General features: G+C 42.2%; 1 protein-coding gene across 1 annotated transcript in view; it reads left to right on the plus strand.

Moving 5' to 3' along the window:
- Positions 1–14,632, plus strand: part of LOC146861083 (twist-related protein 2-like) — a 35,972-nt gene extending 21,340 nt beyond the window's left edge. Inside the window, exon 2 of the mRNA XM_085645133.1 lies at positions 13,262–14,632. The gene's annotated coding sequence lies outside the window, so the exon portion shown is untranslated. The remainder of the gene's footprint in view (positions 1–13,261) is intronic.
- Positions 14,633–15,101: the final 469 nt, after the last annotated feature.

Consider the following 15,101-nt stretch of genomic DNA (forward strand, 5'->3'; position numbering starts at 1 on the left):
ACAGAGCAGTCAGGCTTATCTAAAGAGGCAATGTGTAAAGTATTTGTACAACACGCACCCAGCAACACAACTAATACACCACATAAAGACTCCACACAGGTTTAGAAAAATAAAGAATATTTATCTGAGTAAAACAAGACAAAAATCCAATCAGTAGAAGTCAAGATATGAATTGTTAAAAATTGAATGCAAAAACAGTGCTTAGAAGTCACTAGCGGTCAAAAGGTTACTAGAGGTCGCGAGGGACCAGTGCAAATCCAAAGTTCAGGCCTACCCCGACGGAGGGCAGGCCGTCTACTGGACCCATGCAGTGTCCACTGAGAAAGTACCTCGGATGGAGCAAAGCGGCGATGTAGAGGGCTCGATACGTCAATCTTTTCCATGCAGTCAGGGGCGCTGCGTTGGCATCGAGCTTCGCTGAAGTGAAGTCTATGCGTTGTCGTTGAGCCAGGCAGAGCATCGTCGTGAGGCTGCGCTGGATGTGGAACTGCTGTCGCCAAATAGCCTCTTCATCGAAGGGCGACGAGTCGGTTCTGACAGGCTCAGTGGTCACGATGGGTCAGCTTTGCAGAAAACAGCTGCAGAACCCACTTCCGAGGCCCAGAACTTTAGGGGGGCACCTCAGACAAGGGTAGAACTTACAGAAGGCAGAGTCCAGAAGTACCAGCAAAATTGCAGGAAGTCTTTTGTATCCCTGAGACTTCAGAAAACAGGAAGCAAGCCTGTGGAGATCACATGAAGGGGAGGCAGAGTCCAGCTCTCCTTCAGCAGAGTGAGGGAGCAGCAGGCAGCAGGGCTACAAGCAGAAAAGCAGTCCTTCCAGAAAAGCAGTCCAGTTTAGTCCTTTAAGCAGCACAGCAGTCCTTCTGACAGACGTTCAGTTCAAGATCCAGGAGTGTCTGATTTCAGGGGTTCAGAGACCCAGTACCCATACCCAAAAGTGCCTTTGATGTAGGTGGTGACTTCAAAGCAACTCTCTCAAGTGCCCAAGGATCCCTTTCAAACCACTCCTGTCTGCCAGGCTATCTGTGGGGGGGAATCAGTGCTTTGTGTGTGGACAGGACCCTACCTATTGAAGTGTAAGTGTCAGGCCCTCCCATTCCTCCCTGCCCAGGAAGACCCATCAGAATGCAGATGAGTGCTCAAAATGCAGACGAACCTAAACTTCCTGTGTTTGTGGCTTTCTAGAGGAAATGCACAAAAGTGTAGCTGTCGCCCAACCCAGACATGTATTGGTGACAGGCTGTCAATCACAAAGAGCAGTAAGTACAGAGAAATGTTCACTTTCTAAAAGTGGCATTTCTAAAACAGTAAGGTTAAATCCAACTTCATCAGTAGATAGGATTCATCATTCTATATCAAAAATATGAAACTTGAAAAAGCTACTCCTCTCTGATCGGGAATTATAACTTAAAAGAGTATTAAAGAAGTCCAAATGCTGGCCTGTGAGAGGGGTAGGTCTCACAATAGTGAAAACCAAAATAGGCTGTTTGTCACTAACAGGACATGCAAAACATACAAGTACATCTCCTACCTTTTACTTACATAGAACTCTGCCTTTAGGGTTACTTAGGGCCTACCTTAGGCGTGATTTATATATAATAAAAGGGGAGTTTAATGCTTGGCAAGAAGTTTTAAATGCCTACCCAAAGTGGCAGTAAACTGCACACACAGGCAATGCAGTGACAGACCTGAGACAGGCTTAAAAGGCTACTTCTGTGGGTGGCACAATCTGTGCTGCAGCCCACTAGTAGCATTTGAAGTACAGGCTCTGGGTATATGATATACCCATTTACAAGGGACTTACCAGTACAACAAATATGACAATCAGGTATACACAAATATCATGTTTAGGGGAGAAATGCATGCTCTTTAGCACTGGTTAGCACTGGTAAAATGTGCTCAGAGCTCTAAGGCCAACAAAAAGAATCAGCAAAACGTGGAGGTAAAAGGCAAAAAGTCCAGGGGAAGACCACCCTAAGGATGCCACATCTTACAGGACCCACATTGTCAGACAACAGATGGACACAGAGAGACAGAAGGACATTAGGGAGGATGCCTAGCAATTAACTCACCATGTTTCTTCGGTCAAGATTATCAGAGGATGAAGATAGAGACATGGTGCTTAATTTGTGCTGGTGGCCGCTGGCACATATTTGTTGGGACCCAAAAATATTTTTCATTGTCAGTTTTTGCCTCACAGCAAGAGAGAGAAGGCATAAAGGTAGAAAGAACAGGGAAAATAAAGTAATTTGGTGAGAAATGGAGAAAGCAGAATGAAAAAGAACCTGCAAGAGTGCAATAAGGAGGCATGAATACGCTGGTGGTTACATTTGCAGTGAAATGCTGGACGAGAAACAAGTCAAAGGGTTGTATTATTCTGAAGATTGACAGCGTGACTGAAATACAGTATAAGTTGGGAGGAACGAAATGCATATTTCTGGCAGACCTAATTAAGAACTTCTGGTAGATCTGCCCAGACCTCAATGTGTTGGTGATGCCAAAATGCTTGACAGGCAAAATCAACCCAGTGGCAGAGTGAAATTCCAGGCATGGAGAATTTGCAGGTCCAGCATCCAGTTGCTTGAATTCTGAAGATATCATCAAGGTACCTAGATGTGGAGTTAAGTATTGCAAATCTATATTTAAGTATACCTACCTTCCTGATATTATGGTAGCACAATTTTAAAGATTTCATATTCTGGCACATATATTGGTGGCTATAACTTAACTACTAATTAGCCTGTTCTTCCTGTTTGCCTGGTCTCCAGCTTAACCCTCTCTGGAGGTAACTGATCTGAGTAAATACACTAGATGGCTCTGTGTCAGAAAGGATGAACATGTTAAAAACAAAAAAGCGGAGGACTTGAGGTCTATGTCATTGATGGTGGAGGATCATCTTTTAACCTTATCCAAGAAGAAGAGAGGGGTTAAAGTATACCAATCCACACCCCATACCTATAGATCCTCGGTAAAGGACTCAGAATAGAGTTCTTGTGTGGTGAGTAGTAGATGCATTCCCTTGGAAGGGCACGTAATTGAGGGGTGCAGCTTTTGCTGGTGTGTGAGGAAGGAATGGCAGAATTTTCACTTATGGCTCAAAATATAAAAACACCTGCTTCCTCTGTACTATGTCATTTATCTCTCTCGGTCCACATAGTTAGTCTGGACTCTGCTTACTTTGATCCACAATATATGGCAACTGTATTATCCAAATGTGTCAATCCCCAGTGTCTGACTGGCCAATAGGGAAATCAGGCAGTGCCAGAATGGCTGGTCCGACAGGTCAGTGTGTGGGCCGGTTTTTGGGCTGCAGGGCAGTTTTTACTGTCGATTTCCCCGATATTGCCACAAATATTGCCTGCAGCAAGCACAGATGCATACACTTTCCACTACCTTGCAAAATATCTGTACAGCATATCTTTACAAGTTCAAACCTGCTCTGATTTGCAAATGTGTGGTACTTTTTAGCTATATGATTCACTAATGGGGCATGGGGGTTCTTTTATTTTGGTGCCCGGGTCTAATTTCTGTCCCAGTCTGACCCTGTCAAACCCTACCTCTTACCACAAAAAAATAAATAGGTAAACACCTTCCTGTACACAGCTATGAAAGCATGGACAGGCTCAAAAGTAGGCGCCATTCCCAGCAGAGGAACTGAAAAATATCCATAAAAACAAACCCATCCATCTAAACCTGCAGTAAACACGAATTTCTATGGGTGTCAGTAGCCACGTACAAGGTATGACCAAACATTGTGGCCTCTTATCTACAATTCAATAGGAGGCAGAAGTGTAATTGATTACGTCAGTTGTATGATTATTTGTATATTGCTTTATACCCCTGGCGCCTGGATACCCTCACAGGCGACAAGAAGCACTCTACAAATCTATTGATTGATTGAGTGAGTGAACATGGCCTTAAACTGCTAAAGCAACAAGCATTTGCAATGCAATAGATCTCGCATTTATGAGAGTTTGAGCTATTGGCAGTGTACATGACAATGCCTTTTATTTATGTGTTGTTTTTAAAACAGATATATAAAAGGCATTGTCATTTACAATGCCGATAGCTTAAACTCTAGCAAATTTGAGATCTATTGCAAATGCGTTCGTGCTATAATATTTTTTAAAAAAGGTTAGGAGAGAGCGTTAGGAGAGAGTGGGTCCTGCCTGCAACAGCAGACAGGACAAAGCAATTTGAGAAATTAGTGCTGGGAGGCTGTAATAAAGCTTACAGACTAACAAGGCGTGTCGCCATGAGAGGTTACAAAATAAGACAAAGCGGTACTAAGGAGGGACTACTAAGGCTATTGACCAATGAACAGCCAGAGTTTACAACGGACAATGAAACACGCAAATGAAAAATATGGGCGGAGAGTGGGTGGAGCTTCAAGTCCCTACCTGAACACAGCATGCCTCACAGAGCAACGCATGCGGTGCCCAGGCTCGACCTAAAAAGCAGTAGTAGGCGGGGATCTTGGGAAGCATGTAGGGGGTGACATGGGGAGTGAGTGTTCTTGTCCCATCCGTTACCTGCTGTTTCTGAGAGCAAAGATTAGCTCCTCTTAGAATGGTGACGCTTTCTTTTTTATGGAGCAACACCCAGGGACTGTTTGTGCTTTGGTCCTGCCAGACTTCTGCCAATTCCTTTATTTCCATATTTTTTTATTGTTTCTGTATAGGGTGAGCACACGCTAGCAGATGCTTTAAACAAGATCACACCAAACAGCAGGGCGGGGGCGAGAGCGAGGAAAGGGGAGATTGCAACATAGACCGAATGTTGAGCCAATTTCAGCCGTGAATCCTAAGGGCTTTCAGAACTTTCTGGAGAGTTCCTCGAGACGGAAAGTCAAAGTAAAAACAAAAGAAAGAGCCTTGTGAGTGGAGGGACGTCGCCACAAATCGCTTCCATCTCAGATACAACAGAGAGAGAAGAGTGTGTAGTGTGCATATGCCAACGCTACGTGTTTGTGGCTGAGAAGCTGAGGAGCCTGTTTCAAGTCTCGGCTCGGCTCAACATCCTGTGATTCTGGGCAAAACACTTAGAAGCGCCGGAAACCACGGGCTCAAATTAGGCACTGCAGCCATCCCCATAATCTGATCAGTGTGCTATGAAAAAAGCATCTGCCTTGTTCGTGATTACAAACACCAGGGGGCGTCTAACCTATCTGGAAGCATTGTTTAACCGCCACTCACCAGCTTTTGGCAAAGTGGAGTGGGGGGAACACATGTACACACCCGCCCTTGGGCAAAGGTTGGAGGGTGGTTCAGGGCACACATTGCCACCTTGCAAATGAACAAATGCAAAGGTGAACATGGAGAGAGGAAATGCAGTTCGGAGGGCAAAATCTCTCAGTGGTTGGACATGGCAAGTAGAGGGCAAGAAATACTTCCCCACCATTGGATTCGATGGGAAGTTAAGACAACTCACACAAATGGTTCAGTGGGGGGAGCTACTTTGTTTGGTGCAAAACAGGTCAGTAGTTTTTAGATAAATTAGCATTAGAAAAGGGTATCAGTGTGATTGAAAGAATTAGATTATAGAGATACATGGACTAGTGTTTGCAAATTGTAATCGAACTTTTTGTTCGAGGAAAGTTTGCAAATTCAAATTTAATAAATAGGGCAAACATCATAGTTTTTTGGTCCATAAACTCGAATTTGAGTTTGCAGACTTGAGGTTTTTTTATTGGCTGGCCACAAGAGAACATGTGCTCATGCTGCTGCTTTTACAGAATGCAGGGCACTTCCGCACGTCCGGAAAAGAAATACAATACAGTAAAGGAGGAAGGTGTCTTTCCAAAAGGGAAGGGGAGGGACCCAAAGGATTCCCCTCCAAATAAAATTTTAAAAAATGTTAATCATGCAGGTTCCACAAAATTATTCCAGAGTTTGCAAACCCCGTCATACACCAACACCCGTGGCAAGGTTCTGAAGTTCACGAACCCCGATACAGGGCCTGAGGACTCGGTTATTTGTCGACCCATCCTTGGTCCTCTTCTGTTGTTGTGGACTCTGTACTGGGGTTCATGAACTATAAAACGTGTGGACCCATGGTCACCCTGCTTTAGTTTGCGGACTTTGTTGCTGGTTCACAAACTATCAAATGAGGGCCTCATTTATGGGGAATTGGCATAGGGCATGGCCGCAAGTCTTCTTGCTGCGCTCACCTGCGCCAACATGAAAGAGCAGGAATTAACCATATTTATGAAATACAATGCATTCCTGTCTTTTCCCTCTATGCTGGCTCACAATTTTCTGCCTAGCGCCAACACAGGCCCCCTTGTGTCATGGTGCAAGGGTGTCTGCGTTGCATGCAGGATTGTTTTTGTGCAGGAAGCGGCAGCTTCCCGCACAAAAATAATCCCGAGAGGTGTTTTCCTCTGTCAATGTACACTAGAAAGAGTTAAAATTAAAATATTTCTCCTCTTTACGTCTGCTCTGGGGAGGCGTAAGATTTTGGCACTGCCCCAGGTTTACATCATTAAGTAAATCTAGGGCAGCGTCAAAATCCATGGGTGTTGCGTGAGAAAACCCACTGCAACGCCCATGGAACGCCTCCCTGGCACAGGGTTAGAAAAGGCAGCGACATGAGCTTCTTTGTCTTACTCCACATCTGTGAGGCCATGTAAACCACGCAAAGTTGCTTTGCATGGCCTCATAGATGAATGTATGACTTTACAACGCATTCCGTTGTAACACATGCCTTTACCACGCATGCATTACAACGCGAATGCCATCACCACGCATATCCTTTACCACGAAAATGCCTTTAACATGCATACTTTTACAATGATTTTCGTTGTTAAATTATGCATGTTAATGGTATTTTCTTGTTAAAGGATATCGCACAAAAATCTACCCTTTTATTTTACCCCTGCGTGACACCACCCCCTCATTCCTCCTTACCTCTCCTCGATCTTCCTTGGTGACGTTCCACGTCGTTAAGAGAAAGTGGAAGTGTCCTTCCGTTTCCTCTAACGACGTGGATTGCCTCCACCTCTCTCTTTAATTGACGGAATCAAGTGCAGATTTTTTATATTTTATTTTTGTGGGTGCCCCCCAAGCCCTCTTTTTTACTCCCACGCTTTTTTTTGGGGGGGGGGGTGAGACCCCCCAGCCCCCCTTTTTTTTCTTTTTACTTTAGCACACATGCCTTTACTACGAATTTCGTAGTAAAGGTATGCGTGGTAAAGGCTTTTCGTTGTAACCGCGCGTGCATTGTAATGCCTGCGTGGTTATGGTTATGCGTGGAAACAGCCGTGTTGTAGTGGCCGTTTCCCCTCATAGATATGGTTGAGAGGTTTGCACCACCGGAGAGTCAGAAAAAGTGAGGCAAACTACAGACATATTTGACCACCGTTTAAAATATAAATATAAAAAAATGCAATATGTGCACACAATATTGTTGTTTTAGGAGTAGACTGGTGTAAGATTGTGTATAAAGGGGTGCATTTATAGTGAGCTCAAACTTTTTAAAAATGTTCTGAATTTTCAGACTTCAGCCCAAGTTATGAACTTGGCACACTTGGCAACAAGGGCAGGACTACCTTTAAAGTTATGCAGACTGGTAGCAGATTACACAGGTTTTTTGATAAGTTGAAGTGCATTCTGGGATTTTCATTGGCTGAAACGTCATATATCCATCCACCTCATCAAAAAGTACCTTTTGGAGAAGGGAAAAAAGACCAGTTTTAGAAGAGCAATTTCATTCTGCTTTCTGATAAATTGACTGCAGTGACACCACTTTCCCAGGACTATGGCTCCCATTCGAAGGGAAGGGGATGTGGTTTGACAGCCAGAACCAACTCTCTTCTCTTTGCTGCCGCACGTGTAATAAATCTGTGGTTCTTAACTTGTGGTCCGGGGACCCTTGGGGGTCAATGACACTTGCTCAAGGGGTCCACGACTGCTTTGCAAATACAAAATTATAAAAAGATTGACAAAGTATACATAAATAAAGAAATAAAATGTAAAATTGAAAATTATAACAATTCTCTAAATGTGAAAAAATTTGAAATTGGAGGTTAAAAATTAAGTTATCTTCAGATTGATTTATGGGAGCAGTGCAAGTGCATTAAACAGAATATAGTATGTATGATGGGTGGCCTCAATTGAATTTAGAAAAGCTCTAACCTTCCCATTAAAATACACATTTTTATGTTTTTATATTGTTTTTTTAATTAAATAAATGATTTAATCATTTGTGTATTTGTTTGATAAATATTTACTTCCATGAGTTCTGTGTATTGGTTTAAAGTTCAAATCATCGAAATTGCTTGGACCAGGGTCCCTGAATTCCTATTTTGACTCAGTGGGGGTCCGCACATTGCAGTAATGATTAAGTAGACATTTATAGTAGTTAAGATCCACAGTGATAAAAAATAATTGAACATGTAAATAATGAGTACTTAAAATACATATTGACTATCGCTTCTCCTATGACTTGGATAACTTCCTCAAGCTTCATCACTATGCCCTCTCTGTTGACAACGAGTTATAGTTTCTACTTGACTATTGCAGCACTGCAAGATAATCAACAATATTAAAGCTCAGCTGCCTTTCTTAAGTCTTAGCAATTTGTGTAAGCATACCAGAACTCTTATACCATATATGTTTACATTCATACATAGCATAAGTAACATTGCCCAGGCTAAGAATCCCCCACTGATCTGTCACAGGATAACTCCTAGTAAAATGCAACAATCTCCATTCTCAGAGGAGTCCTTATGTAAGTTTTCAAAAATAGTACACATTTCATTTCAACCAACAACATGACTCTCTGAAACACTTCTTGTTAATCCCAATGTCCTTCAATACAAATCCAAAGGAAACAAGTGGTTCTTGCCAAGGAAAAATTGATTTCCGTGTAGCAAGATCCCGGCAGCAGCAACATTGTATTACAATTGCCTAGTAAAAACAGTAATACCTAGATATCCTAGATGGTCACCCTCTCTCCAGACTATGCAAGAGCTCAAATCTTGCTGGAATTATATCAATTGTTGGGATATGATCGCATAATGCATTCTCAGCGCAGGTGAAACCTTAGTGCAGACGGCGACGGCACTCTGAAGGGACCGCCAGCCTTTCCTTTCCAGAAAAAAACTCAGCATGAACGGGCTTGGAGTATCATTCCCCTGCACTCGTCAAGGTCCAAATAACAAGTGACACCTCCACCCCCACTTCCTGACAAGGAAGCATTGAGAATCATAGTGTTATTATTTTGGGGAAATGTAAAAGTTCCTCTTTGGCTCTCAGTATGAATAAAATGTTCATAGTTATTGACATCAGCATGATTCAAGTACTGTTTGTTTTAATTAATTATTAAACATGGTTAGTAAAACTACTATGTGCAGAGTATCAATGGAGATGTACGGGGTGGCACTGATGGGAGTTTAAGTTAGGTGATGATGTTGGTGGTGACAAATGAGACTGGGGGTACCTATGTGTGATAATTTGATTGTGGCACCATGGGCAGGTGATGGTGTATGTTGACATCTTATGGTTTATGGGGGCATTTGATGATGTACGCTTGCTGGAGGTTAAGCTGATACATTGGATGTGTGGGAATCCGATGGTATGTTTGCTTGTCTGACGGTGTGGTTGAGTGATGTGCACAGGAGTATGATGGCGTGTATGGGTATCTGATTCTGTGCATGGGTGTCTTTGTTCATGCATGGGTGTATGACGATGTGTTTTAAGTGTCTGACGGTAGGTGCTTGTGTGCGTTTGATGCTGGGTTAGGGTATCTGATAATGGACTTGCAATTCTGATAGTGTGCGGGCGAGTGCGTGGGCATCTTGTGGGGATGTGTGTAGGTGTGCTATTATATCAATCCCCAGCATGGATGATAGGTCTTTGAGCGTTCAGCTAACTTGGGCGGCCAAGGCCCACCCACATGTGCCTCATGCACCATCAGCTTCCACTCCGTGTTCCTTTACTTAAGGTTTTTGTACTCTTTCCCCCTATGTTGCAACATAGTGGGAGAGAGTATCCACAACACGCGTGCATTTAAAAAAAAAAAAATGCTAATTGTTTGTCGAAGGATTCGCCATTTCCAGACACTGCAAGCGAAAAACAGAAATATACATAACTGACATATGTGAATGAATCCGATACCGACATCATTTGCACACAATGACGATAAGGCTACTGGGCCATTGAACTTGGTGAGATTTTGTCCGGGTTTCCATATTCAAAGCATTTTAGAAATTCGAAGTTTGGGGTGCAACCCATGTACCATTGGAACTGCTTGATCAATCTGTACTACATTTAGTGGGCTCAAGTCTTGAATTTTGACGTAGTTCCCCCCAAGTTTGGTGTAAAGTGGACAACACTCGGCAAAAAATGCGAGGGTGTTAGGGGCAACGAATATAACAATGGGTCTGACCCCTGGCATTTTGGGGAATCTACACCCATAGAAACAAACTGCAGCCACTCGGATGATAAATAGCTCGCATCCATGAATGCTGCAAAGAGCAGCAAGGAAATAAAACAAAGGAGGCAGCCTATCTGACCAGAATCCCAGAGTGGCAAGGGGTTTACAACACAGTTTAAAAATGGAAATAACAAGAAAATGTGGAGTTGGTCAAGAGTGCCAGGCACTGTGTTGCAATATATGAATGTAATAATGTTTCTATGCAATATAAATGCCAATAAAAACAAAGTTTATGATCCGAAAAAAAAAAAAAAAAGAGTACCGGGCACTGGAAATATTCTACAGGAAACTAGGGCTGTAAGATCTGGCCTTCACGCAAATATTGATGGGTGGGCATTTGAAAAGCCCATGATTCAAGGTATGAGGAGGCAAAGTGACAGGAGGTGAGTCGAAAAGAGTCACGGGCACAAGAAACACAAAACCCGGCAATGCTAGTATTTCTGGTTTATAATTTAGAGTATATATTCATCACTGGTGAGTTTAGGCACTCAGCTCATCATACATGCAGCCCGTGTATCATTCTTGCACCCATGCATCCATTCATCCACTCACGGGCTCATTCTTGTATTCTCGCTCCCTCATCAACAGAGCATACAAATCCCAACAAATCATACAAATTCAACACTCACATATAAGATAAATTAAAAGAACATAGGTAGAAAAAACTTTAATATACCAGCAACGGCAACCTTGGAATGGTATTGTGTATACTCTACATAGAGTCTAATAAAACCCATACTTAAAATTCTATTACATTTAACATATGTTTTTCACAATGAATGTGGCATTCGCAGTGGTGGCTGCCATGAAATGGGGCTAGTGAGGGGAATGTCTAAAAAATAAATAAAGGTTCCTTCTCCGCTGTGCCACGCTGCCGCACGCCTCTACTCCATCCTCTTCAGATCTGCTGCAAGCACTGGAAGCACCCAGGCTTTCGGACTCTCCCAGCCAATCACGACGCTGCATAAGCAGTGTTGTGATTGGTCTGAGCGGCTGGTTTGGTTGTTCAGGCAGTGCCTGGAAGGCTGTGCATGTTCTCCATGGGGCTGTGCAACACAGCCCCGTGGAGAACAGGCTAAGTGCACATAACGGTTTGGCAGGCCCAAAAGGGCCAGCCAAACCATCATGTGCACTTAGAGGAGTGCAAAGCACTCCTCACTCTGCTCTGGCACCACAGAACCCAGCCTGCCCAAATTCCGAGTGCCGCATAGAAAAATAAGATGATAATAATGTCCTGTTGTTATCATTTTCTTTTTCTTTTATGCACTGCTGAAATATCAGTGGGGCGACGTTCCTCCGCCTTAGCAGAGGAGCTGCCACTGGTCGTCCCCACTGCCTTTGGTGTAACCTATCATAATTTTCCCAATGAACCAATCAGGCCTGCAGCTTTTATCACTGGATTATCACCATGGTTAGTGCAAGCTTTACCCGAAAGGCAACTTTCGGGTGTGGTCATTAAAATAAAATTACAGTTACAAAACAATGGAAACTCCTCCTTAAAGTTAAGAGGACCTAACAAAGATTATCAAAGAGTAAACTCTCCACACAAGGGTGTGCAAGAGGGAGTAACCACACCAAAACCCTTTCCTACTATGGTAATCTGTGAGATTCCATGTAATACAATGCTTGTCAACAGGCTTTAATACATGCCTCAAAGGCCTACTGGCTCCAGCATATGTTTTTCAGAAGGTCAGACCTACTGCCTTTGTCGTAACCTCCTTTCGTAATAAATAGTTTTAAGGCATCAGACATACATTTTGCCAATTATCAAAATAGAGCTATGGTCTTTAATCTTGGTTTGTCACCATAAACATCTCTGACCTACTGTATTGAGCACAGATTTTCCCGCAAATCCTCCTTTAGTCAGAACAGTCATAAAATATCAAATACGAACCAAACTACACTTGAAACTAACAATAAGAAACCCCTCCTAAGAGGAAATAGCAGGGAATATCACAGCGCCCATCTTGTACCTTCAGGGCTTCTCAGAGGGAGTAACTAGCACCAATGCCCTGGCCTACTATGGTAATCTCTGAACTTCCATGTGACAAAATACTTGTCTAAGGGCTTTGACACAGAGTAATAACAATCCGGCCATAAATGCATATAGGCTTTGACATATGGTCTTCATAATAATAATTTAAACTTATTGCCTTTGTTGTAATCTTTTATAATAAACAGATCAGACCTGAGACATCGGGCATAGCATTTCCCAATGAACACATCAGGCCTAAAACCTTTCTCATTAGTTTGTCACCATAACCAACTCAGGGCTCCCGTATGGATCTTTCACACAGAGCGTGCATAAACCATACTTGTCATGCAATTACAAGTATGTACACCATTTGGTGAAACAACATACATCCCCTCCTAAGGGGGATTAACAAGGATTATCAAAGTGCAAATATTCTACACCCAGGGTTTGTCAGAGGGGAACCAAAACCCTAATATACTATAGTAATATGTGAGTTCCATGTTAAAAATTACCTGTCTGCAGGCTTTAACATATCCTTTTCAGAATAAATAAGTCAGGACTACTAACCTTTGTGTAACATTTCATTGAATTTGGCTGATAAACAGCAACAGACTACAAAAAGGTACGGGGTAATATGAAAGTGAAAGATATGCCTCTGTCTTGTTAGAACATCAATGGGAATCCAAGGTTAGATAAAGAAACAACATGAACTCCTGTATTGGGAAGGATGCCCCTTTGTTAGGGACTGAGGGATGGCCCTGTGTGTGTCTGTGATGAATGGAAGTACTCTCATACGACTTATCATAAATAACATCACTTTGTAACTGTTCTTGTTTCTCTTTTCAGGATGTCAAGCATGAAGAGCTGAGACTGACCTTAATCAAGGAATTTGAACAAACGCAAATTGCGATCCCAAACACCGCATAGGAGTTCCAATCATTCAGAAGTACTTTCGGGAGTGCCCACATTGCTGAAGACTTTGAAAGGTTGTTGTTCATTGCAATGATCCTGGAATACTTCTCTAATTCCCGACAATATTAGAGTTCCTCTTGTTCATGCCAAACCTCGAGGGATTGGAATTGTGTCCAGAATGCTCAAGTTTTACCCTTGCTTCAGCGTCTTTGCAAATTCCCTTCTTTCGTAAGGACCAAAGAGTTCCCCAAATCTGCAGGGCTCCCAAAGTAATCTGTGTGTTCCTCTACTATAGCATTCAATGCTCTCTTAACCCACACTGATCGTCAATAATTACCCATCTTCCCAAGAACACTGAGCAAACTTCAAAAGACCTGAACATGTTTTCTTTTTCCAAAAATACGATGATAATTTCTCTTGTTTGTAAAGCCATCAATGAATAGTCCTTGGCACTAAAGATCTTTAATGATGCCCTCACAAAGGACATCCTTGAAGAATTCCATTATATCTCAATTCCTTGAAGTACTTCTCTTATTCCTAAAGTCCATTCTGTATTCGCATAGACATTGAAAAATCACCATCTAACACAAAGACAAATACATGTTATTGGTTTCCATTGACCTTAAAAGGTTCTCTTCATTCCCCAAAAACTGTTGGATTGCCATTGATTCTAAATACTTTGAAGAAGACCTCCTACTCCCAAAACAGATGGAATGTTTTTGTCACCAAAGAATTGAAGGAGTCATCTTGTTCTAAAGACATGTTGGAATGTTTTGCTACTAAAGGCTTTGAAGGAGTCATCCTGATTCCAAAGGCTGTTATTTGATCCTCATTTCCAAGGATCTTGAAGGAGACATTTTGATCCCATAAATATTAAAGGATTGCCCCCACTCTTTACCCATGTATCAACCTTTGAGAAACTGAACATGTTGCCTTTCACCGGATGGTAAACCATAAGACGGACATTGCTTTCAGAAAGGCAGAAAGTGAGCCCTACATATACTATCTACTTGACCTGAAAAAGGAACTCTTCAGAGTAGATGCAGGACTCCTATTGAATATTTCTTTTGTTATAAAAATGAATTAGGGGTTCAACAATGTTTGTTTTTAAAACCACGTCCTGAACCAGAAGTCTATGTCTCCTTGGTATATCTTCATTAAGACCTGGTTTCTCCTCCAGTTACGGTTCACTCCTGTGTTTTCTTTTCTGAGTCTGTGACTCAGTTTGTCTTATTTATTGCCCACGACGTTCTCTTCCAGGTGAACAGAAAGTTTCAGTGATCAATAAAGAGTGGCTCAAATCCATTTGTCCCTGGTCAATTTTCTAATTCTTAAATGAGTTGTCATTCGTCGGATAGCTCAGGCTAAAGTCGGTGAGATAGGAAATGCCACCAATCAGGATAGAGTATGTCAAATTCAGCTTAGGACAGATTCAGAATTAGTCTAATAAATTACATCTCAATGATGGAAAAAAAAATCTTGTCCCATGTTTTGGCTTATAAGACGCACTAATTCTATTTCTTTAGATTTCTACTTTTTTGCTAAATCGGGTTTATAACTAGGACGGTCAGTACACTCCTCGGACACCGAACTCGTTTCCAGTCTTGGGCTTTCCTTTTTATAAATTATTGTTATCATGTGCATTAGTGCAATTATCTTAAATGACGCAGATGAAAGCTATATTTCCCAGATGGGCACTAGTTTGTTATATAAAAGTGTATGACATGATGTCTTACAGACGTGGAGTGATCCGGCAATCCTATGTATAGAGTAA

This window comes from Triturus cristatus, chromosome 3_1, assembly GCF_964204655.1.
Source record: "Triturus cristatus chromosome 3_1, aTriCri1.1, whole genome shotgun sequence".
NCBI lineage: Eukaryota > Metazoa > Chordata > Amphibia > Caudata > Salamandridae > Triturus > Triturus cristatus.